This window comes from Tenrec ecaudatus, chromosome 10, assembly GCF_050624435.1.
Source record: "Tenrec ecaudatus isolate mTenEca1 chromosome 10, mTenEca1.hap1, whole genome shotgun sequence".
Classification (NCBI taxonomy): Eukaryota; Metazoa; Chordata; class Mammalia; order Afrosoricida; family Tenrecidae; genus Tenrec; species Tenrec ecaudatus.
The window spans coordinates 100,166,993-100,194,757 of record NC_134539.1 but is presented as its reverse complement, the minus strand read 5'-3'; the positions used below and the strand labels follow the sequence as shown (position 1 = coordinate 100,194,757).

The window sequence follows — 27,765 nt, the reverse complement described above, 5'->3', positions numbered from 1 at the left end:
GAAGGTGCATTTGTCTGTGTCTCTCTTCCTGCCACAAGGCTTCCTCTATTGTCATGGTGACCCAACCACAACTCTGGAATGGGATGGCCAGCTGGCAATAGAGGTTCTGTGGAAACGATTCAGGTAGCAGGAGATGAGGAAGATGAATGGGCATTTGAGGAATATGTGGCCATGGGGTGGCCTAGTGTGGCCAACCAGGAATGGAGAGTGGATTTTCCAATTTTGTCTTTTTTTCCCCCTTGTTGTTGGGCTGTGGTTAACTAAGAATCAGGTGCCCTAACTTAAGGCGCTCCTATTTTTTTGTACCTTTGGTTTGACCCTAGGGCTTTATACATAGGCATCTGGAGCCACCTGGAATTCAGCAGGCTGGAGTGAAATGCTCACTTTCCTGGATCAGGTGTTGTTGGTTCTAGGCTCTGTCTTGCCTCTAAGTGACAAATCCCAATATTTCAAAAAGCATCTCCTTTAATGATGCAAATGTCCACCTAGATTGAAAGAGTCACAGCATTGATATAGCTGTAGTTGCCAAAGCCTAGAATTCAAGGCATGACAATTTAAGACTTCCGAAATTGGGATGAAAGTAGGGCTTACCATGAGTGTAGTATTGCTTTGATTCAGCCTTGTATCCTTGTTTTTCATTGTTGCATGCATCTTATTTCAATCAAAGCAAGGGGAAGAGGAAGATGAAAGCTTCCCATTCATTCATTCATCTCTACCATAGATCACAGCTCTGTCATCTTAGCTGAGCTTGCCTATCTGCCTCTGTTTTCTCAACAGTCTTGTCGCTGAAACCATCTTTCCTCCTACCCATAGTGCTACACTTGCTGCCTATCCCTCCTCTAGTTCTTCCACTCAAAAACAAAACCTAAACTCACTGCCATCAGTGGCTTCCAATTCAAAGTGTCACTATGGAACGGAATAGAAGTGCCCTTGTGGGTTTCTGAGACCCAGCTCTTGAAAAGAGCAGAAGCCTCATCTTTGAGGCCTCCTTCAGCTCCTTCCCTAGGTCCCCTTTATTCTTTTACTCTGTAGATGTGGGAGCCCCATAAGAGAGCTCAGCTCCACTTTAAGACTTCTTCTGACTTCTGGCTGAAATGATAGTTCCCAAGGCTACACACCTTTAGCCTGAGCGCCATCTGATCTGTAGGACTGGATTTTCAGCTGCCCAAGGATATCCCCTTGAAATTCCTGCCCTTGTCCCAAACTGCTAAGTCTGAAAGTAAGCTCATCACTTTTGTCCCACCATTCACACTTCTGCCAGGTAAACAAATATCCCTATCTTTGGGCGGGAAACTTCAGTTATCCTCACCATTTCTCACCCCACACCCCCGTCACTCTCCGTATTCATTAAGTCCCAGCGTTCTGCTGATCCTATCAAATGTCTCTTAGATGCTTCTTTTCCTACCTGATCCTATGTCCATCTCCTAAATCTAGGCCCCAAATATTTGCCCAAATCCTTATAATGATAACCACTTAGCTCTATTATCCATGATCATTTCCCAGACAGTTCATTCTGGGAACTCCCACTCAGGACAAAGGTCCCAGCCCTGTGGAATCCCCATGGCATTCCTTTGATTAACACGGGACCCTTTAAATAGCTAAGTGCACTATGCAATGGGGAATATGAGTGTGGTCAGTAGAAGAATTTCTCACATGAAAATACTGGTGTATACCAAGACGGCTCATTAAGTTATATCCAGGGAAGAAACTATTTAACAGCGATTGAACCCATTCTACACCAGTCTGGAGTTCCAGAAATGAGAATTCAAAAAGGGAGATAAAAGATAGCGTTTTCTTGTTTGTCCTCCACGGGCAAGATTAAAAGCAGTCGTCATTATGTGCTTGTTTTTCAAGCAAACTGGCAGTTTTACTGAGACAGTCCCAAGAAATGGGAGACTCCAGGTTGAATGGTGGACAGTGAGAGTTATAAGGAAGCACATTTAATCTTCCATCTCAGTCTGCGTGTCACCAGGAAAGGGATGTGGGAGAGTCAGATTTAGTTAATATGGTCTGTTAATCAATTATGTTCCAAGATCTCTGCTAAGTATTTAAAAAGTGAATTCTTAATGACTTCCATTAGAAAGAGGAATGGTGTGGGGTAGAACGCATATGAATTATTGGCCTGCCATTTGCCAAACATTGACTAAAATGCTAACTCCTTTATTTGAGCTAATTATTACAAAATTTTAATAGACATGGTCACAAACATAATTTTGCATTTTGAATTCAGACAATTTGTATTACAAGTTCAATGATTCTCCATTTGTCTGAATAATGCTTAGCATATTTTGCTAATATTTGATTAGCTTTAAGGGAGAAAATTAAAGCTGCCCCCAAATAACCACACTGACATTGTGCTGCATTTCCTTACAGTCTTCCATAATGAATAACCAAGTGTGTGCACACACACCAAGACAGTAAATACTGCAACCAGTAACCTTTTTATTTGCTATTTTTCAATGTGAGAAGCAAATGATAGTTTTTAACATGGGTGAAGGCATGGCAATATGATCCACACACGTGGGCAAAATGGTAAATGTGTGAAGATATTCATGTCAGCATTAAAACATACTGTAGCGCAGTCTGTTTAACAAACCTTTTGCCGCTATAATAGCTTTTAAGTGTATAATGCCGTGCTGGGTATTGTAGCCACTAGGCTCGTGCAACTCGCACCACTGTGCTCAAGGTTTTCATGTGCAAAAACGTCTTCACACCTGGACCTAGCGACAATTTCACAAGAGATGGAGAAATGTTCACATTGTCAAGGCTCCCATGCAACCTGCACTCACAATCGACATTCATGGAAACCGCAGACGAGAAAACAAATGACGGTGCTACACGGAGCAAACCGTGCCTGTCAGCGGTTAAAGAGCAAAGATGTCACCCAGAGGTCTAAGGTGTGCCTGACCCAAGCCATGCTTATATTTCATTGCCTCAGATACATGAGAAAGCTAGATAATGTATAAGGCATGGAAATCAATGCTTTTGAATGCTGATGTCAGTGAACCAGAAGAGCACACAAATGCGCTGTGAAGGGAAGTACGGAAGCACGGGTGGTGGGAGCTTGTCTCATTTGCTCTGGACGTGCTATCCGTGAGGGGGACCAGTCCCCAGAGAAGGGCAGGAAAAACCCAAACAAGAGGATGGAGTGGCACATTAGCTGCGGTTGTGAGGATCGGGCAGGACTGGGAGGTGCTCTGTTTGGTTTACATAGCGTGTTGGCATGAGTCAAAACCCACTCAAGGACAGTTAACAATAACAACCTACACTCCCAAGCACCTACCGATGTGGCCATGGAATGAAAAACTTCTTCACTGTGCACCATTCATACATGCCTTGGAAATATCCTACTTGATATGGTGTTATGTTATTTCATTTTGATAATGGATTCTACTTTTAAATGTGACTATATTTATGAATAACATTCATCGTTCTCTTTTTGTGTGTGAGTGCTGTCAGGATTTTGTATTAAGATAATGGTCCTGTCAAGCCAAATGAGAAGCATTCCATCTTTTGGCATGCCCTGAAGCCACGCATATTGCATTTAAAGTCTCCGTGCTTTGGAAGCTGGAAGGACTGCAAACTTAACAATGCCATGTTGGCTTTGGGGCAGTCAGTTTTGCACTAGGAACTTCCCTTGTGCTGTGTCGCTTTCTGCATAGTGATCACCAATTTAGAGCCAAGGAAACTAAGGTTTCTCAGTGCCCCCTAGTCCCTATGACTCATAAAAAGTCTATAAGACCGAGTGGCACAGCCTCCGGAGGCTTCCTTTCGTTACAGGAGCAGAAAACCTCATCTCTCTCCTATGGAGTGACTGTGGGCTTGTGCTGTCCAACATGTTGAGTTAGCAACCCCATGGGTAACCCGCTTTGCCATCAGAGCTCCTTACCGAAGAGGGAGGTTAAATAATCTTCTGAGTATGCATCACTAGCGGGTGAAGCTGGCATGCAGAGCCAGTCAGGTACCTGTTAACCATTATCCTATAATGCCATCTCATAGTTTGACAATATTTTCTTTACATATTGATTCATTAGAATTTTAAAAATTTAATTTGTAAATTCTATTTTCCTTAAAACCATTGGGAATGTTCAACTTTATTAACATAAAACATTGCACACACACACACACACCCTATTTTTTAAAAAGAAGGCATGCTTTATTTTTAATTTTGTGTGATTATGTGTTCTAGATTGGCACACAATGTTTCCAAAGAAGTAGCTCTTCTGCATAGTAATCCTAGTCTTTATTTCATTTCTAAATTCATTGTTCATATGCTTTGAGTTTACTAACTCCTGCCTCCTGGTTTTTGTTTTTTTAAAATTCTTTTCTAGTTCCTCGGGTTAACTCTCTTGTCATTTCTTTGTGAGCGTTTCTGTTGAGGATCTATCTGTGGGTTGTCGATAGTGGATCTGTTTTTGGCTCTCTCATAGAAGCAGCCTTATCCTTATGTTCTAAATCGCCAATAACTGTCGCCTTGCTTTTCTATTTGACCCACACATTATTGACTGGAGTTTTGTTACAGTTCTAAGTGCCTGGCTTTGTTGGCTTGTATTCTCACCATTCATTTACTGTTTTATTGCACTGTGCTCAGAGAATGAGCCCGATCCAGTTTATGCTTTTGGAATCTATTGGGGTTTTCTTGGTGGGCTAATCCATGAAGATGATCCATTTTGGTAACTATTTCATGCGTGGTTGGAGAAAAGGCATATTTTCTTTCTGTGGTGTATAAAATTGACATGCATCTATTAAGTCAGACACACAGAAGAATACTATTAAACTCCTCTATTCTGATTCAGTTTTTGCCAACTTAATCTGTCGAAGAGCAAGGGTACTGTGTTAAGGTCTCCCACTACCTTTGATTTTCCTGTCAATTTCTCTTTGTGTTGATTACCTAATTGGTTTTATAGAATTCGTAGCTACATTATTCAGCACAGAAAGGCTCCCGCTGCTTCTGTCTTCTTTGTGGATTGTGCCCTTGGTCAACATTTAGTGACCCTTCTGTCCCCTTCAGTGCTGTTATCTTCCCTTTAAGACCCTTTGTTCTGAAACTTTTACTGCCAGCCCAGTTTTCTCTTCATTTGCACTGGCCCGATAAACTCTGCCTCCTGTGTTATATCTCACCCCTCTGTATCATGTGGGTTTTTAAAATCATCTTATTGGGCATTCACATTTGTGCATATGTTGCCATCATTTTTTTTATGCTGCCATCATTTTCAAAGCATTTTCTTTCTACTTGAGCCCTTGGTATCAGCTCCTCTTTTTCCCTCCCTCCCTCCCCCACCCTTGTTAAATTATAAATTATTATCATTTTCATATCTTATACCATCTGTTGTCTCCTTTCATCCACATTTCTGTTGTTTGTCTCCCCCGGGCTGTGGGGGTTAAGACTTGGATCATTGGGATTGCTCCCTCTCTCTCCCCCTGTATCATGTGATTTTATGCTTGTCTCTATCTTTCCCTTTTATAACAGTTTTTAAATTGTAAATTAGGCATGAGCTTATATGTCAGATCACCAACTCTGTATTCAATAGTTTAGACTACTTCCCCCCACACCCCCTGTTCCCCACAGTAATCTACCCTTCACCCACTTCTTGATTTCTCTTCTCTCTCTTGTGAGCTGTCTTCCCTTTCACCCAAGTTAACCCTCGTCAACAGTCCAGGCCATTTCTTTATCGTCTGCTCCTCTTTGGCAATCTCCAAAATCTGTTCCCTTTGGTATAAAAGCCCTTTTTATCTTTATGTATTTTGTGTGTTTCCTTGATTGCGAAATACTTTTTTGCATATTGGCATGTCTTCCCAGCTTTTATAATAGAACGATTTGGCCTTCTCCCTTCTACATAAATGTTTAACCCCCCGTGGGATTTGATTGGTGTGAATACTGACTCAACAGCTCCACAGGAATCAGGAATTATTAGAAGAGAGATGTGGTTTCTCCATCTGGCTGGGCCCACAACAAGTAGACTAGGTGGCTGTTAGCAGTGGTGAGAATTTGGAAGAGAGAGCTCTGGTCAGTCTCCAGAGAGTGGGCACTGTATTTGGTAAAAATGGCCACTGTAATGTTTTGAATCCTCATTAAATGAGAGTGTAGGGGGAGGCTTAAAAAATCCATGGGAAAAAAAACATCCCATTATGTCCACTTTCCCACAAACTTTTACAAGCAGCTCTGCAGTTTAGTTTCCCTTCTGGAAACTGTAGCCCGTGATAGCATTAATGGATACACTGCAGCAGAAGCAACAATGCATGCCTTCCAAGACAAGGTCACACAAAGTTCCGAGGCTTCCACCTGACTTCCCCTTACTCTTTTTATCCCAACACCCACATCACCTTGTGGGAACCTCTTCAACCCGTTGTAATGAAGTTCAAGTTGGATGGAGAGGCTACATGTCAGCATTTGGGCTGACAGCTCCAGCAAGGACTCAGTCAACAAACAATAGCAGCTAACCATCTGCCGTTGATTCCAACGCATTACAATCCTGTGTAGAGTTCTGAGGTTGGACATCTTTATAGGAGCAGGTAGCTTCATCTTTCTCCCCTGAATCGGCTGGTCGGTTTGAACTGCCTTATCGTGTGGTTGTAATTTAGCCCATAGGACCAGCAGGGCGCCTTCTCCGTCAACGGTCCACATCAATTTCCACACCCATGAGTGAGTAAGACTTCAGGTGATTCCAGCCCCTAATTTAACAACTCCCCAAGCTGAAATTATGTACTTTTTAAGAAAGTAATCTTAGTTAAGAAGTCATTGTAGGTTCAAATCCAGATGCAAAAAGTAACACAGGAAGTCCCCATGTACCCTTTACCCAGTTTCACCAATGATAACACCTTACAAAAGTACAGATCAATATCACAACCAGAATATTGGCAATGAAGTAGTCAAGATTAAGAACTTCTCTGTCACCACAGGAACCTGCACGAGGCCTTTTAGTGGCAACACTCAGTTTCCTCCTGCATCCATCCAGTATTTAACCCTGGGCAGCCATTAGTATAACTTTTGCTATTTGTAATTTTGCTGTTTCAAGGATGTTATGCAAAAGAAATCATACAATATATAACCTACGGAACTGTTGGTTTTTTGTGTTTTTTCATATTCAGCCTGGTGGTTGTGTATCGCAGTAGTTCATTTCATTTTGTGGCTGAGTGGTGTTCTACAGTGTGGAACTACCATGGTTTTCTTAGACACCCGCGCACTGAAGGAGATCAGGGTTGTCTCCAAATTTTGGGGATCACACGTAACACTGATACAAACATCTCTAGGCATGTTTTCGTGCCATCCCAACTCTTCATTGGTTGGAGATAAATATCCAGGAGCCCAATTGCTGAGTCCTAGGAGAGTTGCATGTTTAGAGTTTTGCTTCCCATCTACTTCCCACCCCCCAAAAAATCCAAAAAGAAAAGCCAAAAAAAAAAAAAACAACCTTCCAAACTGTTGTACAGAGTTACTGTGCCATATTGTGTCCCCACCAGCAATGTGTGAGTGATCAAAATTTCTCATTAATCTCACAAGTATTTGGTTTTGTCACTATATTTTATTTGAGCCATGATAATAGATGTGTAGTGATAGCTCATTGGAGGATTAATTTATATCTTTCTAATGGTTAATGGTGTTGAATCTCTTTTTCAGTTCTTATTTCACAGTGATGATTGTTCGGTGAAATATTCTTTCATTTCTTTGGCCCATTTTTCAACTGGATTGTTTGCTTTCTTTACTATTTTTTACTATTATTTACTTTACAATTCTGAGGTTCCCCTATAATTTTCAAATGTTTAATCCCAGACTGTGGATCCTTGTTATTCTCTTAGCTAGGTTTTACAGCTAAATGGCTTTAATTGTAATGAGAGCTGGTATATCAAATGTTTCTTTTATGAATTGCATATTGAAAAGCCAGAATCTTACCTTGGGGACTAAGGTGCACCTGACCTAAGCCATTGGCATTTTTAATTACCTCCTATGCTTGTGAAAGTTGGGCCTGAATTAAGAAAGACAAAAGAAGAATTGCTGCATTTGAATTACGATGCTGGTGAAGACTATTTAAAATACCATGGACTGTCAAAAAGACAAATAAATATGTCCTGAAAGAAGAGCCAGCAAGTTCTTTAGAGACAAGGATGATGAGACTTTGCCTTGTGTAATTTGGCATGTTATCAGGAGAGACCAGTCCCTGGAGAAGGACATCAAGTTTGGTAAAGTGGAGGGGCAGTGAACAAGAGAAAGGCCCTCAACAAGATGGATTGACACAGTGGCTTTATCAATGAGCTCAAACACAAGAACAGTTGTGAGAAGGTGCTAGACGGGGCAGTGTTTTGTTGTACTTATGGTGCACAGGGGCTGAAGTGACTTGATGATACCAACAACAAGAACATGTTGGTGCCAATCTAAGAGCTCTGTACCCAGCCTTTGATCCCCAAAGGTCCTCCGATTTGGGGGGGGGAGCTTTCTAGTTTCAGATTTTACCTTTAAACCTATGATCCATTTTAAGTTAATTTTTTAATATAAGATATGGGTATCCAATTGACAATTAAGAAGACAACCATTCTCCCATTGAATCTTTTTTGCGTCCTTGTCAAAAATCAGTTGGCTGTGTTTGCCTGGGTCTACTTCTGAGTTTCCTGCTCTGGACCCTGGCAGAGAAATAGACCATATGTTAATTCCTCTGCTAACACCACAGTCTTAATTTTGTATCATGTACAGTATCATAAATTTCATATTATGTTTGTTAAGTCTCAAAATCAGTAAACTCAGTTTTAGGTGTAGGATGGAACAAAGAAAGATCATAAATGTACAAAGAATAAGAAGGCTAGCAATAGCCATGTTTTTTTTTTTCAAGGCTCTCCTCACATTGATGTGGGTGAAGCCATGAAACCAAACTCAAGCAGTTGCTTCTGACTCATAATTCTCCATGTGCTGGATAGTAGAACTTCTCTACAGTAGGCTGTGTAATTTTAGAGACAGAGCTCTAGACCAGTTGTCCACTGCTGGATGTGCTAACGCTGCCAACCTTGAGGTTAGTTCCTATTGCCATTGAGTTGAGTACAAACAGCTTGCACCACACTTGCCGCAGATATGCAGTGGTCTGTTAGATTTGAGTTACTGTCTCTCCCTGGACTTATCGCTTGATCACATCTCCACTCCCGAAATGATGAGTGCCTTCCTCCCTCACCTTCTTTAGTGAGTCCTTGGTCTTGACGTGGTGCCCAGTGAGGACCATCAACCATCTGATGGATGGAGTTAAATAACATACCAATTAATTAAAGCTCGGGGCTCCTTGATTGATGCACTGACAAAAGTATACAGTGACAAAATAATCTCTAAGGCTGCTTCCAGGGAGCAGAGAAGCAAGCTCTTCTCTTCCCGCCGAGAGCTTGTGGACCACCAGTTACTAATAGGCCCTTTTGGTTCAGACCTTCCACCCAATGGGCTGAGAGTGAATCTCCTCACTGTGGCTACTGGCATCTGGTTCTCACTGCTTAAGAGAAAAGCCCTTTTTGTATACGTGGGCATGTATTTGTGGGAATAGCGTGGGCTGGGTGTGAAAGAGAAGTAGACTTAGGGGTCAGTCATTCATGGGGACTGTTGAGTTGACATGCATAGCAAAGGTAATTTTTATTTAATAGGTCATAAAAACTGGCGGTACAAATAATACCCAAAGGCACCAGTCATAACATAGTCCGTGGGATCCTGAAAATGCAAAACAAGGAGCTCGACTGGTTCTGGACCTCCAGTCTGAGGCTTCAGCGCTTGTGAATTGCTACAATAACTCCTTCCTTCCTCCCTGCCTCAACTCTCTTGTCTCTGAGCCCACCTGTACTTCTTAGTTTCATTGTTGTTGCCGTTGTTAGCTGCCATTACATCATTTCTGCCACCCTCACAATTGTTCCCATGCTTGAGCCCATTGTTGCAGCCACTCATAGGCCCTCTCTGCTTCATTGGTCCTTTCCCATGCCAATCCCATCTGGCTTTCCTCTAGCTGCAGGTGATGCAGTGATGAGGCACTGGTGTCTCAGCAGTCCAATTCTCGACTTCCCTGGAGGAAACCCATGATTGATTCCCAACCAGGGCCTCTCCTTTGCAGTGACCACCCATCCATCTATCCAGGGAAGCTGGTGTGTGCCTCTGATGATGAACAAGTGTCAAAGGAACTTACTGACTGAGACAGTGTAGGGGGAAAGGTCTAGCGATATGCTTTTAACATCTGCCAAAGAAAGCCCCGGGGACCACAATAGTCTGATCCTCTGTTGATGATGAAGATGGTGTGGGGCTGACCAGCATTTTGCTCTATTGTACATAGGATGGTCCTGAATTGGATCCAACTTGATGGGAGCTAACAACAACCAAAATTTGTACTACCAATAGGTTTCATAGTTAAGCACTGGACTAATAACCAAAAGGTTGATGGTTTTAGAGTGAATGAATGAGAGAGAAAAGGGAATATAATATAGGACTAAGTACCAAAAACAAACAATACATGCTACAACAATCAGAAGGGTGAGATGCTACTCCGAGGCAGGTCAGGCGATCTTCTTCCGAGAGACCCAGACCTTAAACACCCCATGGTGTTCTTCTGCTCTGCTCAGTGAAGTTGTCAGAAGTCAGAATCAGCAGAACAAGGAAGTGTGATAGTTTAATGTTTAGGTGTCTAAGTCCAAAGACTTTTGAACTCTAGTGTGCATAAAAATAATTATCTGAGGGACTTGTTAAAATTACCTGTATCACCCCCTCCACCCAACATGCGCAGTGAATTCTGGCTTGAGAGATATGAGACATGTCCCTGGGATTGGCATTTCAAGAGCGCTCTAGGTGATTCTACTACTGCTGGAAGCTGGACCATGTTCCACAACATGTTGCTGGCATCACCCCTCCACATTCAATGCTGCTCCCAGGCGCAGCCCATGACTACCTCTGTGTTTTCCTCAGGCCCATCATCCAGGTTCTTCCCACCAGTGCAAACCACGCTCAAGCTTGAGGATGAAACTCCACTTTCACCATCATGAAGTCATTCTCAGACTGTCCATTGCCAAGTGGACACTCCTCATCCTTCCGCTCAGTGGACCGTTCACTCACGGGCTTCTGCTGGGCAGTCATGTATCATGAGTCCCCTTTATTCCTTCTCTGGCTCGTTCCTTCAGGAGCACGATGGGCTTTCTCCTCCCGCAGAGAGTTGCAGTCTTGCAAACCACAGGGGCAGTTCTTCCTGTCCTCTAGGGTCGCTACAAGTCAGACCGACTTGATGGCAGTGAATTTGGTTTTGTTTTCTGGTCCGATGCCTTCACTCTGTCACAGGGGTCTAGAATCTTCAGCATGCGAGGCTCATTTCACCATTGCACACCTCGGCAGGTGAGATCTTTCACACCTGTACTGTATGTGTTTACCTTTGCCCCAAACTCCCCAGGCTCCTAGGTGACACCTGCAACTATTTTTGAATGATGATTAAGTGGAAAAAGGAATCAACTCTTGAGGCAGAAGAAAATGGGCAAGAGGCCATGGTGAGAAAACTTGATTGCCCCTCCTACTTTTCGCTTCTTCTTCTTGCCGCTCTCCTTAAGGCCCAGGGAGGCAAATTTCCTAAATGTGTCATCAAGTAGGTGGGTTATAATGCACGTGTTTTTCGTGTGTCTGAGGAGTGTGACTGTGTGTGACAGGGGAAGGCACTGCTCCTTCTCCACTCCTACTCTAACGCACCCGTCCCACTTATTTCACTGGGGAATCTGCGGCTACTATGATGTGTGCCCCGGCAAACCCTTTTCGTCCTGTGGCAGAGAAAAGTCAGCACAGAGAGGAGGCGGCCCTGTGAATCACGGTGTCTGAAGGCAGGAGTGCTCTGAGGAGGATGACATAGTGTGGCCATCGATCCTGTGCTCCTGCCCCCAGAGGGGTTGTCTTCCTGCACAACCCCCCGCCCACCTCCCAGGGCCCAGTTGTACAGGAGCGCCTCCTTGTCGGCCTGCTGAGTTTCCCCATGTCGTTGGCTGGAATTTTAATTTTCAACGCTGCCTGAGAACACGGCATCACATGGGTGGTCACGTGCACACAGGACAGCAAGGTGTCTTCTGCCAGATTCAGTTAAACAGACACGCTTTAGGTTTCCCTGGGAGAGCTGCCTGCCATCTTCTTGGATCACTTTCTTTGGGACAGTGTTGGCTCCTGTGAGATGGAGACACTGGGCAGGGGCTGGGGAGTGGTGTTCTGCTGGCTGTTGGGACAATTGCTACAAAACAAGGGTTGGTCAGACCCTGTATGGCTCCAAGGGACTAATCTACTTCCTGGCAATAAGGACCCACCAAACCCACTGCCATATCGGGAAGATCAGGGCTTAGAGCAACCCTCTACAGAGTTTCTAAGCCTCATTTCTCTCTGGTGGAGTGGCTGCTGGGTTTACAGTTAATACTCCAATGCCTACCCAACAGCCACCAGGGCCCTGAAGACCAGAGCCTGTTTCTTCCTGTGGGCCCTGGGTGGCACAGGTAGTTACAATCTGAGCTACTAATCGGCAAGTTGGGGGGTTGAGTCCACCCCGAGGGGCCTCGGAGGAGAGGTCATTTATGCAGGTGCATAGGGAGTTGCCCATGAGTCAGAGTCAGCTCAATGACAGCTGGTGTGGAAGAAAGAATACTCTTGAGAGTTATTTGCCATCATATCAGTGGGGAGATATCTTGGGGTGTCCAAAAATGACCTAGGAATGAGAGCACCAGGTCTGTGATGAGGTTGAATGGCCTAACATTGCAGTGCTCTCTGCTTCTGACCCTGTGCCACGGGGTACTTCAGACGGGCTTCCTAAGGGGTTCCTGGTCTATAATGTTCCCTCACAAGTCAGGCTCTAGTGAGCTGTCTTTTTCTTCCCCATTTATCCTTTGTAAAAGTGTATATAACACAAAACTGCCTTTTTTTTTTCTTTCTGGTGTACAATGTAATGAGTCCAGTTACACGAGTCGGGATTCCAGTACATCAGCATCATCCAGATTGTTGCCAAATTCTCCAGCATCATAAACAAACTCACAGCTTCTGGAACTATGGCTTCCTCTTCCCCCTCCCTCATAGACCTGGGCACCACTACTAAGGCTTGCCTTCCATACAGTCCATGTACACGAGGTCATATAGTAGGAGTCCTTTTGTAACTGACTTTTCCACTCAGCATACTGTGTTCATCCATGTGGCAGTACTTCTGTTAGATTTTATGGAATATTTTTGTCTTCTCTCACTTTCAGCAATGGGGCACCTCAGCCCCTCAACTTCTGATTTCGGAATCCTGAACATGACTGGGTGATGCAATGTTGCTCGATATTGCAAAAGGAAACACGAGTAGAAATAACTGGAAGAGACGATGATTGATATTTAGAGGGCGTGCAGTCTTTGGGGAAGCCCCAAAATATCCCACTTACAAAGTAGGTCACCAGAGGATCTGCAGCTCTCCTGTAACGATGAGTGCATCTGAAATTACTATAATCTTTCCCTTTAAGAAGTGAGATTTTTCTGTGATCTAGGTTGATTTTTACCCTTCATGCTTGTTTTTCACATTGTAATACCAATCGGAGGAAATAAAAAGTTTGATACCTGGCCCAAGAAGCCACATGCACACACAGTACTTATGGTGTGTGTATGTGTGGTTAAAGATTTCTTGTAAGACAATAGTCCCCTCCCCGACCAGCTGTCATCTGTAGTAGCAGACCCCGTGTTAAGTGATTTCCAAGTATCATGTCATCGCGACCTCACAATTCCATGAAGTCAGTCACCTTTTACAAAATGGTATTGAGTGAATGCCCCCCCCCCGCCCCACCCCTAACTAAATAAATAGCTGGACCCATATCTGAAAACTCCAGACACAGTACTTTTGACCTCTGTGTTATACTTCCATTTTGCTCAAGTGGGCAAACATTGGAATCAAATATACAAACAACTAGAGTGCTGAACTGTTTCTCTAAGAATCTAGGCTTTCTAGATTCGCACACTGGTAATCAATGGCTGATTCTTGCTGAAAACCTCCTTCAATGTCTAATCCATAGTGTGTGGCCCTACACTCACCCCAGGTTGTCCTATGGAGGTTGTTCCTTTCTTCATCCAGAGCAATGCAGCTCATTCTACACTATGCCTCTCCCTTTTGACAGCACTACTAATAGCGTCCCATTGCAGCCCGTTGGTTTCTTTACCTACTGGGGCAGTCGCTTGCACATATCTGAGACCAGGAATGTAGTCGATGCATGCTTTCTTTCTGGTGATTCCCACATAGAGCTCTACTTTCAGACAATGGATCCCGGCCCTTGGGAGAATTGAGAACAGGACTGGCATCCTCACCCTTTCTTGCTTGCTTTCCTGATACATGGCCTTCTTAGAATACATCGCTCCACACACAGCTCTCTGAGGGTGGTGCCTCCTTCTCTCTACTTCCTCCAAAGAATTCTGCGCCCTTTGACTCACATAAGGTAAAAACAAAACAAAAGAGGCAGCTTGAGCATCCGTAGGAACTCAACAGTGTGTTCTTTTAAAACAGTCTTTGAGTTTGAGGAACAACAACAAAAAAATTTCTGAAGGGGAAAGATCTGGGCTGTAGTGTGGATGGGGGTAAGAATTCCCACTGACATTCTCATGGGACAGCCCTTGCCACCATGATGACGTGCATGGCTGTGATGGAAAAGGTCCTTGGTGTAACTTTCCAAGCCTTTTTCTCACGAATGTGCTCTTCAATTTCCTTAAGGTTTCTTCCTAATTAGGTCCCATGACCATCCCATCCTGTGTCTTTAAAAATATATATCAATATTACCCCTTTGGCATTCCAAGAAAGTTACCCAATCTTTGGAGCTGATTTCTCTGCTTTGAATTTCACTGATCCAGCAGATCCCCCTTAGAAGCCACTGTTTTAATTAGACCTTTTGTTTTTGAAGCCACCCTATTGAGATTAAAATGAGAGAACTTGTCTGCAGTCATTTGCTGATTGTAAAGACATATTAAAAGTCATTTTTTAGGGAGCAGACCATTACCCTTGTCCATGCTTTCTCTCTTCTAGCACATTAAGTTCCCTGACAAGGTTGGGGAATCGAGGATTCATCTTTGCATTTTCCAAGGACTCAAACATGGCATTTTCTTTCAGTCCATATGTATTTCAATAAATGAATGTATGAATTAATAAATGAGGCCATTATGCTGGGCACTTGGGGAGCATGTGAAGACAGATCTGGCACAATCCTACCTGAACATAATAGGTTTCCTTAAATATTTAAAAATGAAAACTACATGCATATGGAGTTACAGGTGGTACACAATTATTTTGAAGACTTTGGTAGAGTAAGACTAATCAGATAAAGTATCATCATTCAAACTCACAGCTCTCTGGTAGATTCTGTCTCATAGTAACTCTATAGGACAGAGTAGATCTGCCCCCATTGGTTTCCAAGGCTGTAAAAATTCCCAGCAGTAGAAAGCCTCATCTTTCTTCCACAGATTAGCTGGTGGTTCCGAACTGCTGACCTTTCAATTAACAGCCCACTGCATAACTCACTATGCCACCAGGGCTCCAAAACTTTCATAATGAAGGTAAATCTTGAACAAAGTGAGGTGATAAAGGAGATTCAATTCTGGAGCTTCAGAGGATGGTCCTTTGTTCAACTAAGGGGCGGCCAGGAAAGAGGAGATTGCAACCTGTAGCCAGGATGTTGGGGGCTGGATCGCAGAGGTGTGCTGAGGAGGAAGTAACAATGAAGGTGGGTAGAATGAGGTTACGTTATGGTGGGGTTTTTTTGCAGCAGGTTGAAGATGTTCATTTTATCCTGGAGGACTCTCTGTTTTCAAACAGGAAGATGACATGAGAAATACGCTGTCTCCTTACGGATTAAGTGGTGGGAAGGAGCACCAGGTGGTGGAAACAGTGAATGTGCTCAGCTGCTAACCCAAAGCCTCAGGTCCACCCTTGGAAGGTTTTTCGATCTCCTTCAGAAAGGTCAACCGCTGAAATCCCGACAGAGCAGTTCCACTTTGGCATCATAGGGTTGCCAGGAGAAAGAGGTGACTGGATGACAGCGGGTTTTGTTTATTTGTTTTGTAGTCAGTGTGGGTGGGGAGACTCGAATCAAGCAAGGAAAGCAGTTGGGAGACTACCGTCACAGAGATGTAAAGTGGGCTGCTGATAGATACTTGAGTACGTTTCTTCTTTCGGGGATTCATTCCTACTGATTGTCAGACGTTGCTCTCTTCACATTTTCACAGGCCTCGTGGCTAATGATATAGGGCTCAACTCAAAGCTGTTGGTCACACTCACAGTCTGTCAGGTCGCCTGGAAAGCATCTGCTTGGAGCGCTCAATGAAATGTGGGGAAGAGACGGGGAGGAGACATGCCCTGCTCCTGTAAACATTTATAAACTTAGAACCCTATGTAGGGTCACTGTGAGTTAGAATAGACTCAATGGCAGTGTGTGTGTGTGTGTGTGTGTGTGTGCGCGCGCGCGCGCACGCGTATTTTCCTGCACATGCCCCATTTATATCTCAGTTCAAATCTACCAGCAGTCATTGGCCTGGTCAAGCTACTCCAAGCTTCTCTTCTCCAGCTTCAAACCTCTCTGCCCTTTTATCAACTTTCCTCTTGCATATCACTACCTTTTGTCATTTGACTTCTAACTGAATTTCTCATTATTTCCACTAGGCACTAACTTTTTCATATTTCCTCTGCCTGGATTTTAGCGAGCATTGTTTTTGAATGGGTACATCCAGTCTGTGATTAGTTACCATGTTATGAAGATAAAAGACTCAACAATCCGGAGGCTGTTTAGGTTCTTAACATCCATCATTTAATATCGTGGCAACTGTGATGATTAAATATTAAATCAACCCAACTCTCTGCTGTTGAGTCAGTTCCGACTCATTGCAACCCTATATTGGATTTCCGCGACTATAAATCTGTATAGGAGTCAATAGCCCTTTCTCCCCAAGTGATTAAATATAAACAACTCTAGAAAGGTAGGATCTAGTGGTATAGTGGATTATGCAGTACACTCCTAGCTACAAAGTTAGCAGCTCAAATCCACCAGCCACTCCATAGGAGAAAGATGGGGCTTTCTACACCTGTAAAGAGTTACAGTCTCAAAACCCCACAAGGGTAGTTCTACCTCGCCCAGTAAGTTCCCTGTGAGTCAGATTCGACTCAATGACAATGAAATTTAGTGAGTTTAGTGTTATTCCCATTTTATAGAAGAGGAAACGGAGGCCCAGAGTCATGCACGATTTGTCCAGGCCACATAGCTCTGGTTAATGGCCGAGCTGTGAAGTCAGGCAGTCTGATTACAGAGTCATATTCTTAGCCTTCACTGTGAGTGTCTGAGTGTTTCTTTGTGCACTGATCCTGCAGTTGCTCTGCGTTGGCCACACTCTGCTCAAATCAGTTGCTAAGACAACTGAAAAGACTCTATCTGTCCCCTGGGAATCCCATCTCGTGAATATCACCATAAAATATCAAGCATCAGCTGATGTCTCCCTAGGGGAAGATAGAACAATTAATGAATTCACCATTTGCTGTGGAATCCCAGAGCGAAGAAAGTTAGCTTGTTAAATTGGGAAACTTCTAGCATCATTACAGAGTCTAGCTCGCTCACAAGGAAACCAGATTCCTTGCTTTGTGAAAGATTCACACACCGCTGCTTGCACTCATGAGCCGCCAAAGCCTGCCACAAAGAAGGCTGTCTTGAATAAATGGCCAGCCTTGACAAGAGACACGTCAAAGATGCTGCTGGAACTTTGTAAGGGGGCATCCTGCGATGTCCTTCAACTGTGAGACAGCAAGGGGAGTCTGAAGGATGCAGCTTTGCTGGGCTCATTTATCGGCTCCTGGGAGCGGCTAGGAGCAACTCTGCCTCCCCTTGGAAAGCAACTGTTTGGGCTTGAAATGTATAAAATAAACGTGTCATTGTTGAGAAACTGGAAAAGAAAAACTAGCTTAAAGGGAAAAAAAAGTATGCTTCCACCAATGCAGGAAAAAGTGTTTTGTGATGTGCTTCCTCAAGAACACTATCCCATTAAAGAACTAGAGGAAAGTTGTATGTTTCATCCATGCTATACTGCACTCTGACTGGCTTGTCTCTTCCTTGGTGCTATCAAGTTGCCTCCAACTCCTGGTGACCCCGGAGTACAAAGAGAGCTGGGCTCCATGGAGTCAATGGCTGCTTTGGGGGAAGTACGTCACCAGACTTTTTCTACGAGGAAGCATCTGGGAGTTTTTGAACTTGCAAGACTTTGGTTGATAGTTGACCACGTAGCCTGTTGTGCCACACAGAGACCCCTTCAATCCATTAAAAAAAAACAAAATCTTGCCCTTGAGTCATTGCCAATTCACAGCTACCTCTTAGGACAGGGTAGAACTGCCCCTGTGAGCTTCTGAGATGGTGTGGTAGTTCCATCATCTGGTGTCAGTTTGAGACTTGAGGGAACTGAGAGTGAAGGGGTAGAGTCTTGTCTGTCAATCAAGATATAGCCAATGAAGTTTCTGTGTGAACATGGCTTTCTCCTGAGAATTCTGGGAAATCTGGATTTTTCCTCCATGGAGGCAGGAGAGACTCTCTCTCTGCTGACTCCCTTCAAGACGTCCTTAAGGAGAAGCCACATGGACCTACCCTGATGCAGCCCTGGAAGCCGGAGAAGCCACGTGGAGACCCCTGCCAGTGCTGAGATGATTATAATGCCACCGGATTCACAAGGCTTCCCACCCATTGGCCTGTGATCTTCCTGCAGTAAGCGTCATTACATGCCTTTCGTGAGTCTAAAGAGGACTTATATATTGGTATCGGACATATGGGCTAATATTGGACTTATGGACTCGATCTGGACTGGGTTGGGATGCTTTCTTAATGTACAATTACCCTTTATATAAAACTCTCTCTTATACATATAAACATGTCTATGAATTTGTTTCTCTAGTCTACCCAGACTAGCACAGATAGTAACTCGTTACAGGAGTAGAAAGTCCCATCTTTCTCTCAAGGGGTGGCTGGTAGTTTTGAACTGCTGACTTTGAAGTTAGCAGCCCAATGCACCAGAGCTCCTTCACACCCATTATACATCTGTTTTGCTTAAATTCAGCCTGGGTCCTTTAGGACATATTTATTAGTCATCCTGGCCAATATTAATCTATAGAAGAAAATAATAACCTGCCTTTCTAGATTACTTATGATTTTAATTGTTGCCATTTCCTAACTAAAGAAGTAAAAAGTCCAATTCCTATCTCAGTGATTTGCGAGGCCTTGCTGACAGATGGCAGCTATGTGACCTTATCATAAGGTTCAAGCTAAAAGGTATGCAGCTTATTTTCGAATCACCAAGATTGTAGCTCTTAACTCATTTTTACTTGGTCATCAGTTATATGGAGAATTAAGCAAATAAACATAAGCATCAATAAATTTCAAAGCATCTAATAGTTTAAGGTCGGTAGACACACACATACACACACGCTCAACCTGTTTTTAAAACTAGAACCAAACTCACTGCCATTGAGTTGATTCTGACTCACAGTGACCCTTATATAGCGTTTCCAAGACTGTAAATCTTTATGTAACTAAATAGCCTCATCTTTAGCCCCAACAGCTGATGATGGATTTGAATTGCTGACCTTGTGGGTAGCTGCCTAATGCATATCCCACCATACTACCAGGAGTTCTTATTATTAGCTGCTGTCAAATCATCCCCTGGTTCTCAGTAATGGCAAGAACAAGAGGAAAAAAGGCTGCACAAGCCCCAGGAACAAGAGTCGATTGAGCCATTGTAGTTCATAGGATTGTCACTGGCTGATTTTTGGAAAGCGATGATCCAGCCCTTTCTTCACAGTCCATCTTAGTCTGGAAGCTCCACTGAAATCTGCTCAACATTATATCAGCATACAAGTGCCCACTGAGATGGGCATCAGGAGTCAAACACTGGTCTTCTGCTTGGAAGGTGAGCATTCTACCACTGAACCAGCAATGGCCCCCACCCATACCACACACACACACACACACACACACACACACACACACACACACACACACACACTTAAGAAACAGACTATTAGAGTCGGAGCTAGCCTGACTTTCCATAGGTGGCCACATTGCCATGACATCCCAAACTACTCCTTGACATCCCACTCTAGCTCCGAGCAAACACTTGCTCCTCCTCTCTCAGGCATATCTATCTCCTTGGCTCACAAGAGAGACATCTGCCTGCCTCTGCAGTGATATTTCAGCATTTTTATTCAGCTGCACATTTTTTTTCCTGGTGGTGTTTTGTCAGATTCCTTTTGCAGACGCTAATCCTCCCACAGACTACAGCAGGAATAAATTGCTAGAAATGCAAAGGGCGAGGCTGCAGTCGTGTGTGGCAGCAGCAAATCAAGAGGGAACAGAAAGGATGCTTTGCTTGGGAGAAGGCAATCGACCCAGCATCTCCGCTCAGCTCTTCAGCATGCCTATTTGCTAAGCCCCCATGGCTTGTTAACTAGCAGGCTGAGTTAGCTTTTTCTAGAAAAGTTCTTGTCAAATATTTTTAAAAACTCAGAAAAAGAGATGGGGGCTGTGGCGGAGGGAGGAAGGGAGGGAGGGAGAGAGAGAGAGAGAGAGAGAGAGAGAGAGAGAGAGAGAGAGAGAGAGAGAGAGAGAGACTGACTGACTCCATATCTGGATCAAACCAGTGTAAACAGCTGCCGAGAAAGTGTGCTTCAATGTTGATAAAAATACTCCTTGGAAACTTTCTGTCAAAACAAAGGATTCGAGTTGTGTTGGGGAAAAGGTCTCTGAACACGGTGTGTCTGAGGTAGTCTGTGATCCCAGCGCTTATCTTGGGATGTGAGAAGGCACAACAGCTTCTGGAAGGAAGCCATGTGTGAAGAACTGCCGCATACAAATCAGCACCAGCGTTCTATGTAAAATAATTGGAATGAGGGACCGAAGCACAGTCCGAATACCATGAGATATGCCGTCTCCTAATGAGACAGTTCCCGCTTATGAGGCTTTTACTCGCTGCCCCCGCATCCCTACTTTCAAGCATTCAAGGATAAAGTTTCATACAAGCAGGAGGGGGTTCTACAAGCTCATGGAAAAGCAGAATTAAAAGCGATTGCAATTTTTCCTCCAACTTTTTGAAGCCCCCTCACATATCTCTTAGTCAAATTTCTCTTTTCACTTTTCTTCTCTCCAGAGAGAGAAAAGGGCAAGTTGGGAGAAAAGAGCTACAGTCTAGCCAATCTCTTCTCAGCTGCTCTTAGAAGGACAGCCATTGCAAGAAAGATTCTCTTAAAGTTTGTAACCAAGAATTCAAAAGGGAGCCACAGCTAAATTCTTTACTTGATTTGCAATCATCTTTCATTGTGAATGGGGGCAAAGTTTACAGAGCAGTTCACCAGTGTTACATTCAATAGTTCATATGAATTTTGCCGCATCTCATTCATTGCCATTTGCCACGTACCATCACTTAACCTGCTTCCTCCCTGTGCTTCCTGTTCCCTATCCCCCTCACCCTTCCCTTCTGAACTTTGTCCTTGGAAACATGATGCTCTTTAGACCTTAAAATGGTTGATTATCCCAAGGGGTGAGAACCCCTACAGACATGCCTTTTGTTTGGCTGAACATTGAGTTCCCGGGTGATTCCAGTCCAGGCCCAGAGGGTGATTATGGCCCATAGTTTGAGGAATTCTACCTATCTTTGTCTGACCAGTGGTCTCTTTCATGGTTTTGAATTTCGTTCCACATTTTTCTCTTACTCTATCCAGGACTTCCAAATGTGACCCTTCGGAGAAATTATCAGTGGTAGCTGGGCACCATCTAGTTCTGGTCTCAGGCCTGAGCTGCAGTTAGTTATGTTTGAAGTCAGCTTGAACAGAAACATCAAGTCCCAAAAGGATTAATTAAGGCTTTGGTAAAAAAGATCTCAAATAAATATATTTAAAACAAACAAACTTGCTTTAAATACAGAACATTTAATTATTGTCTTCAAATCATCCACTGGTTCATATCACTTGAAACCAGCTGTTTAAATTAAGAGTCAGATTTTGTCTAGTTCATAAAATTCAGGATTATGAATTTCTAGCACATGAGTAGAAGAAATGTCTGTCTGAATCAATTGAAGTTTGAAAGCCAGGGCCATATATACCTTGGTGATGCTGAACCCCAATCTGTCAAACATTTATTGAGTGTCTTGTGTCCCAGAAAGACATGATCACAGGGACTCAAGAAATATAGTGGCGAATCTAACAGATGCACCGGCTATACACATGGAGCTCAGAATTTATTGGAAGCGACAGTTAACAAACCAACATAGTAAATATTAATAATGATAAAGGCTAAGAAGGTAGCAACAAGACATAGGGGCAGATGATTGCAGAAGGTCATGCCTATTTAGTTAGGATGTTGAAAGAAGGCATCTCAGAGGATGTGCCACTAGTGTGCGCGCAAAGGCCCCGCAGTAGGAAAAGAGCGAAGCGAAATTGAGCATGCACATAGTTAAGAACGTGAAAGGGCCAGTGTGACAACAGCATGGTGGCTGAGGGCAGAAGCAAGTGGCCTAAGAAAAAGCTGCCGGAGCAGCAGCAACTCTGGGCCAGCAAGGCAGCTGTTGCATCAACAGGAAAGATAGCCACCTGAGCTAGAGAGAGAAGTGGGTGTATAGAGAATTGGACAGATCCAAGAACAACTTTGGAGCTACCCAGAGAACTGTCAGGCTTTGCTAAAGCATTAGCTAGGGTGGATGAGGAAATGGAAAGGGAGTAGGGATGCTATTCAGATTTGAGTCACTCCACTTGTGCCTAGAGTAGGAAGAATGTGGAAGGAGCAGCTTGGGGGGGGGGGGGAGTCGACAGTTCTCTGTTGAACACACTAAAGAAGACATGGCTTGTGGGATCTCTAAATGACGATACCAAGAAGTGGCTGAGTTTGTGAGCCATGGGCGCAGAGGAAATGTTTGGGCTGGAGACTCAGCAACATGCAGGTTATATTCACACAATAAGACTCGATTCTAGACTCTTCTAGCAAAAGACAAGCCTAAGCATGGAGAAAAGAGAGACAATCCAGAGGAGAACTGAGCGAACTTTTAAACTGAAATCTAAAGCCTGGGTCTAGAGACCGAGATGAGAGCCAGTCAGGAGGGAACAGTAGATCATGGTTCACGGAAACCAAGAGAGCGGAACATTTCAAGAACATAGGTGGATGCTTCAGAGCAGGCGTCCTCAAACTATGGCCCCCGGGCCACATGAGGCCCTCCGAGGACATTTATCCGACCCGCCGGGTGTTTTTGTCCCATTTGTTTTTTTACTTCAAAATAAGATGTGCAGTGTGCATAGGAATTTGTTCATAGTTTTTTTTTAAAAACTATAGTCCGGTCCTCCAACAGGTCTGAGGAGGGACAGTGAACTGGCCCCATTTAAAAAGTTTGAGGACCTGTGCTTCAGGGAGATTGAGTGAGCTGAGGAAGGAAGATTTTCCCGGGTTTGGCAGCAGGCTTGTCAAGGTGACCTTGGCCAGAGCAGGTTGGGTTGAGTGGAGGCGTAGAATCCTGATGGGCTGTCGGCAGGGGAAGAAGTGGAGGCAAGGATGTGCAAAGCCAGCATAGGCAGCTTTTTATTTTGGCCCCTTTACAGAGATGATCAGAAGCTTGCTTGTGTGTTATTGGGTATGATTCTGTGGAGAGGGAGAGAAAAACAAGGGGAAGAAAGAGGGAGGGAGACAGGGGAGAGGCTCTGCAGCGGTTCTCAGACTGTGGGTCCTGTGGGTCGCAACCCCTTTGGGGGTCGAAGGAAACCTTTTCCCAGGGGTGGGCCCGATTCATAATAGTGGAAAACTTACAGTTATGAAGTAACAATGAAAATGATTTTATGGTTGGGGTATCACCACAACATGAGGAACTGTATTGAAGGGTCGCAGCATGAGGAAGGTTGAGAACCACTGCTCTAGAGCGTAGGATCCCAAGCTCATGTGGCCTAGCGCCCACCTCTTCAGAAAAGAAATTGCTTAGTGCCCCCCAGCAATGAAACTTTTGCACCATAGTCCATAATTCGGGATAAAGTGTAGCTGTCTGCTTTTGAAGCACCTCTTGGATCTTTCCATTGCCCCCAGGAGGCAGTATCGCCCACTTCTAGAAACACATCCTTAGATGGACCTTGACGGGGTCCATAAGCTTGCTCTGTTGAAGAGAAGGCGAGGAGAGCATCCCGATGCAGTCGGGCAGCAGATTTGGCAGTAGGGAAGTGCGGAATTTCCTGTACATGCCTTCCATTTTCCCAGGGAGGACTGAAGCAAGTGCATCAGCCAGGGGTTGTAAGGAAAAGAGAGGTAGGTGGTTAGAAGGACAAAGAGACGTGGACGAATCCTCTTAAAGGGTGATCTCTCCCCCGTGGCTGGGCATTAGAAACACCTGCAGCACTTTCCAAATATTTGGACCCCTTACCCCTACCCCTCCACCCCCACTGCTCTCCATTCTGCCTCTGATTTAATTGGTGAGGTGAATCCAGGGCATTCATCATTTACAACTCTCTCCAGGTGATTGTAACATGCCACCTAGGTGAGAACGACTGTCTTCCTGTGGAAGAGTATGCTTGTTAGAGAAAAATAATAGGTTTCTCAGGAATGGGGAACCCTACTTTGAGGTCTGTAATCATGCATTCCAAGTGAAGTGAAGCTCTGTGGTCCACAGGAGCTTCAATGTGTGTGGTCTGAGGTTACAGTACTTAGGAGGGTGTATTTGAGTGTGTGTGTGTGCGCGCGTGTGTGTGTGTGTGTGTGTGGTGTATGTGGGTGGGTTTAGCTTCTCTATGAGTGTTGCATGTAGTTTGTATGTGAGTATATATATAGGCAGGGTTTATATGTAGTTTTCATGTGAGTGTGTGAGTCAGGTTAGCGGTTTGCATGTAGCTTGTATATGAGTGAGTTTGTGTGACCCCTGTGGGTGGTGTATGGTGTATGTATTTAGTTTGTGAATGTGTGCATTGTGTGCATGAAGTTTGTGCAGTTGTATGAAGACTGAGTGAAATTTGTGTGTAGTATTTGGAGGGGGGAATGTAGGTTTTCTCTGTGTAGTTTGTACCAAGTGTGGGTGTGTGACATATGTGTACTGCATGTTTTTTGTATGTGAGTGGATATGGTATGTCGTTTGTGTATGTTTGCATATTAGTGTGTGTAGTATTATTTGTGAATGTATGTGATGCATGTGAGGTATGAGTGTAGTGTGTTGTGGTGTGTAGATTTATCTGTACATATGTGTTTATGTTACATGTGTATGCATGTTATGTACGCTTCTCAGAGATACTATCATTCCTATCAACTCTTTGTTTTTAAACCTACTGACTGATGGGCCGTCAGTGTCTCATTATGCCTCAGCTAAGTCCACATGGAAGAAGCACACCAGCATCAGTGACCAGAGATTATAAATCATATGCTCCGAAGATGGAGAAGGGAATAGTCTCAGAGCCTAAATGGTGAGGATCTGGTTTGCAGAGGGTTATCGATGCCATTTGTGAGCTGTACAGAGGAAATCAACCTCCAGTGATTTCCCTCTATCCACAATAGAGGGATGGGAAGAGACTGGGTACCAAACAGAGTGCATTGGAGAAATGACTATAGAAGATCAAACCAATACACCTGACTTGAACAGTTACAAGCTTGTCAGTTGCTCTCTCCTCTGATGCACATTGGGCCTGAGCTGGTTTTCAACATTTTCTGTTTTGCTGTTGTTGTTCTATTTGGAGCTTATCTCAAATGTATTTGGCCATTGGGGTGACCCTCTTGAATTTTTGTTGTACATTTTTGTGTTTTTCAGTATTGGTGAACCTATATGGACAGCAGAGGAATAAAGGTTTCTAAGGGGTACAGTGTGTGTGGGGGAGCTGATGTGAGGGAATTCCAGAAGGAAGAGTTTGGATACTGATTGTTGTAGCAGTTGTACAACACTGCTTAATGTGATTGAACTATAGAATGATACCTCTATTAGCTCCCAATAAAATGGTTTTGAGGGAAAATAAATCTGACCACAAAGTTGTATCAGTAATTGTAGCAGCTTCAAATACCAAGCACTGCTGTAAGCCTCTTTGACCTATTAATGCCGTCCACTCTCACAAGAGTCAACGCCTGCATTCGATAATGGGGAAATGCAATGCAGGAAGGAAACGGGGGTGGTGACACCTGAGACCAGGGCCTCTAAAAGTTACACTCTCAGCCAGGGGCACCCTCCATTTCTGCTCATTGTCCCAGGTGAGGCCCTCCAGCCCTGCACTTTGTGAGCCAAAAAGCTGAGAGAAGGGAGTGGACCACCAAGGGAGGGAAGTCAATGCTGAGCATGAGGGGGTAGGCAGTGAGGGGAGTGGGGAATGCCAGCCTGAGGTCAGATCTAAACCTCCCAATGTACAGAGCTGTCTAAGAGAGGAGCCAGGTGAGGTGGTGGATGGCAGAGGGGTTTTGGAAAGACAGGTGTATCTGAGGAGGCCTCTGAAGGGCCTGTGATGTGTGAAGCAACCCCTGTTTTGGGGGCCTTCTGTGCGTTACATGGCTCACCAGTTTTGCCAGGGTGAGTGGGTTCTTTGGGGGGCAGGAGGTGGCAACGAACTGAGGTAGCGTCAAGTGTAAAAGGCAGTGAGAGTTGAGTCTGGGTTATATCACAGGGTACAGGCGATATTTCCCAAAGCCTCCTGCATATTTACACTTTCATGACCAATAAGCTAATTAAACTTGAGTTGTCTCCCTAATTCCAAACCCAGCAATTGGCTTCTAGTCTCAGACAGAGGTTCTAGATCAGTGGTTCTCAACCTTCCTAATGCCGCGGCCGTTTAATACCGTTCCTCATGTGGTGGTGACTCCCAACCATAAAATGATTTTCATTGCTACTTCATCACTGTCATTTTGCTACTGTTATGAATCAGGCAATCCCTGTGCAAAGGTCATTCAACCCCCTAAAGGGGTCACGACCCACAGGTTGGGAACCACTGTCCTGGATTCTCCCAGTCCCAGAGCCTTGACATTACAACACCATCTCCCAGCACTCTGCTTGTTTAAGAAGATATTTGGCTTTTGATTTGGACTGTCCTTGGGCGCATGATGTACTGGCTTATTGAGAGTTCTGGCTGTTTTTAATGGTGGTAAAATATACCTGAACATTTTTCAAGTGTTCAATCCAGCGATTTATGAATATTAACAATGCTCTACAAGCAGGACCACTATTAGTTTCCGAAGCCTTCCATCACTCAAACAGAAATTTGGTATCACGTGTTGGCCTGCTAACCACAAGGTCAGTGATTCAGAATCACCAGCCAGTCAGTGGAGAATGATGAGGTTTTCTACTTCCATAAAGATTTACAGCCATGGACACACATGGGCCATTCTATTGGGTCGCTAGAGTTAGAATCAACTCCATAGCAGTGAGTGTGGTTTGGTTTTTAAGCAAAGCCTGAAATCCAGTCCCCACCCACTCAGGTCCCCGTTAACCACTACTCTACTTTCTGTCTCTGTGCATTGGTCTCTTGAAGGTATTTCATGTAAGTCGGATAAGACAACATCTGTCCCAAGGCATCTGACTTAATCTTCCTTGACATAATGTTTTCCAAGGGACCCTGTATGAAAACTTAATTTTTCTTCATGGCAGAATAATATCCCATTGTATGTCTATGGAATACCTGGTGGCACAGTAGTTAAGTGCTCAGATGCCAACTGAAAGGTTGTGAGGTCGATTCCATAAAGATTATAGCCTTGAAAACCCTCTAGGGCAGTTCTACTCTGTCCTACAGGGCCCCTGGGAGGTGCATAGACAGACTTGATGGCAGAGGATTTGGCTTTGGTGTGTTCCCACATTACAGT

At 44.1% G+C, this 27,765-nt stretch overlaps 1 protein-coding gene across 3 annotated transcripts in view; it reads right to left on the bottom strand.

The window, feature by feature from the left end:
• The window catches only part of SHISA6 (shisa family member 6), a 377,087-nt gene that overhangs the window by 8,363 nt on the left and 340,959 nt on the right, over window positions 1-27,765 (bottom strand). The gene's annotated exons all lie outside the window — the stretch shown is intronic.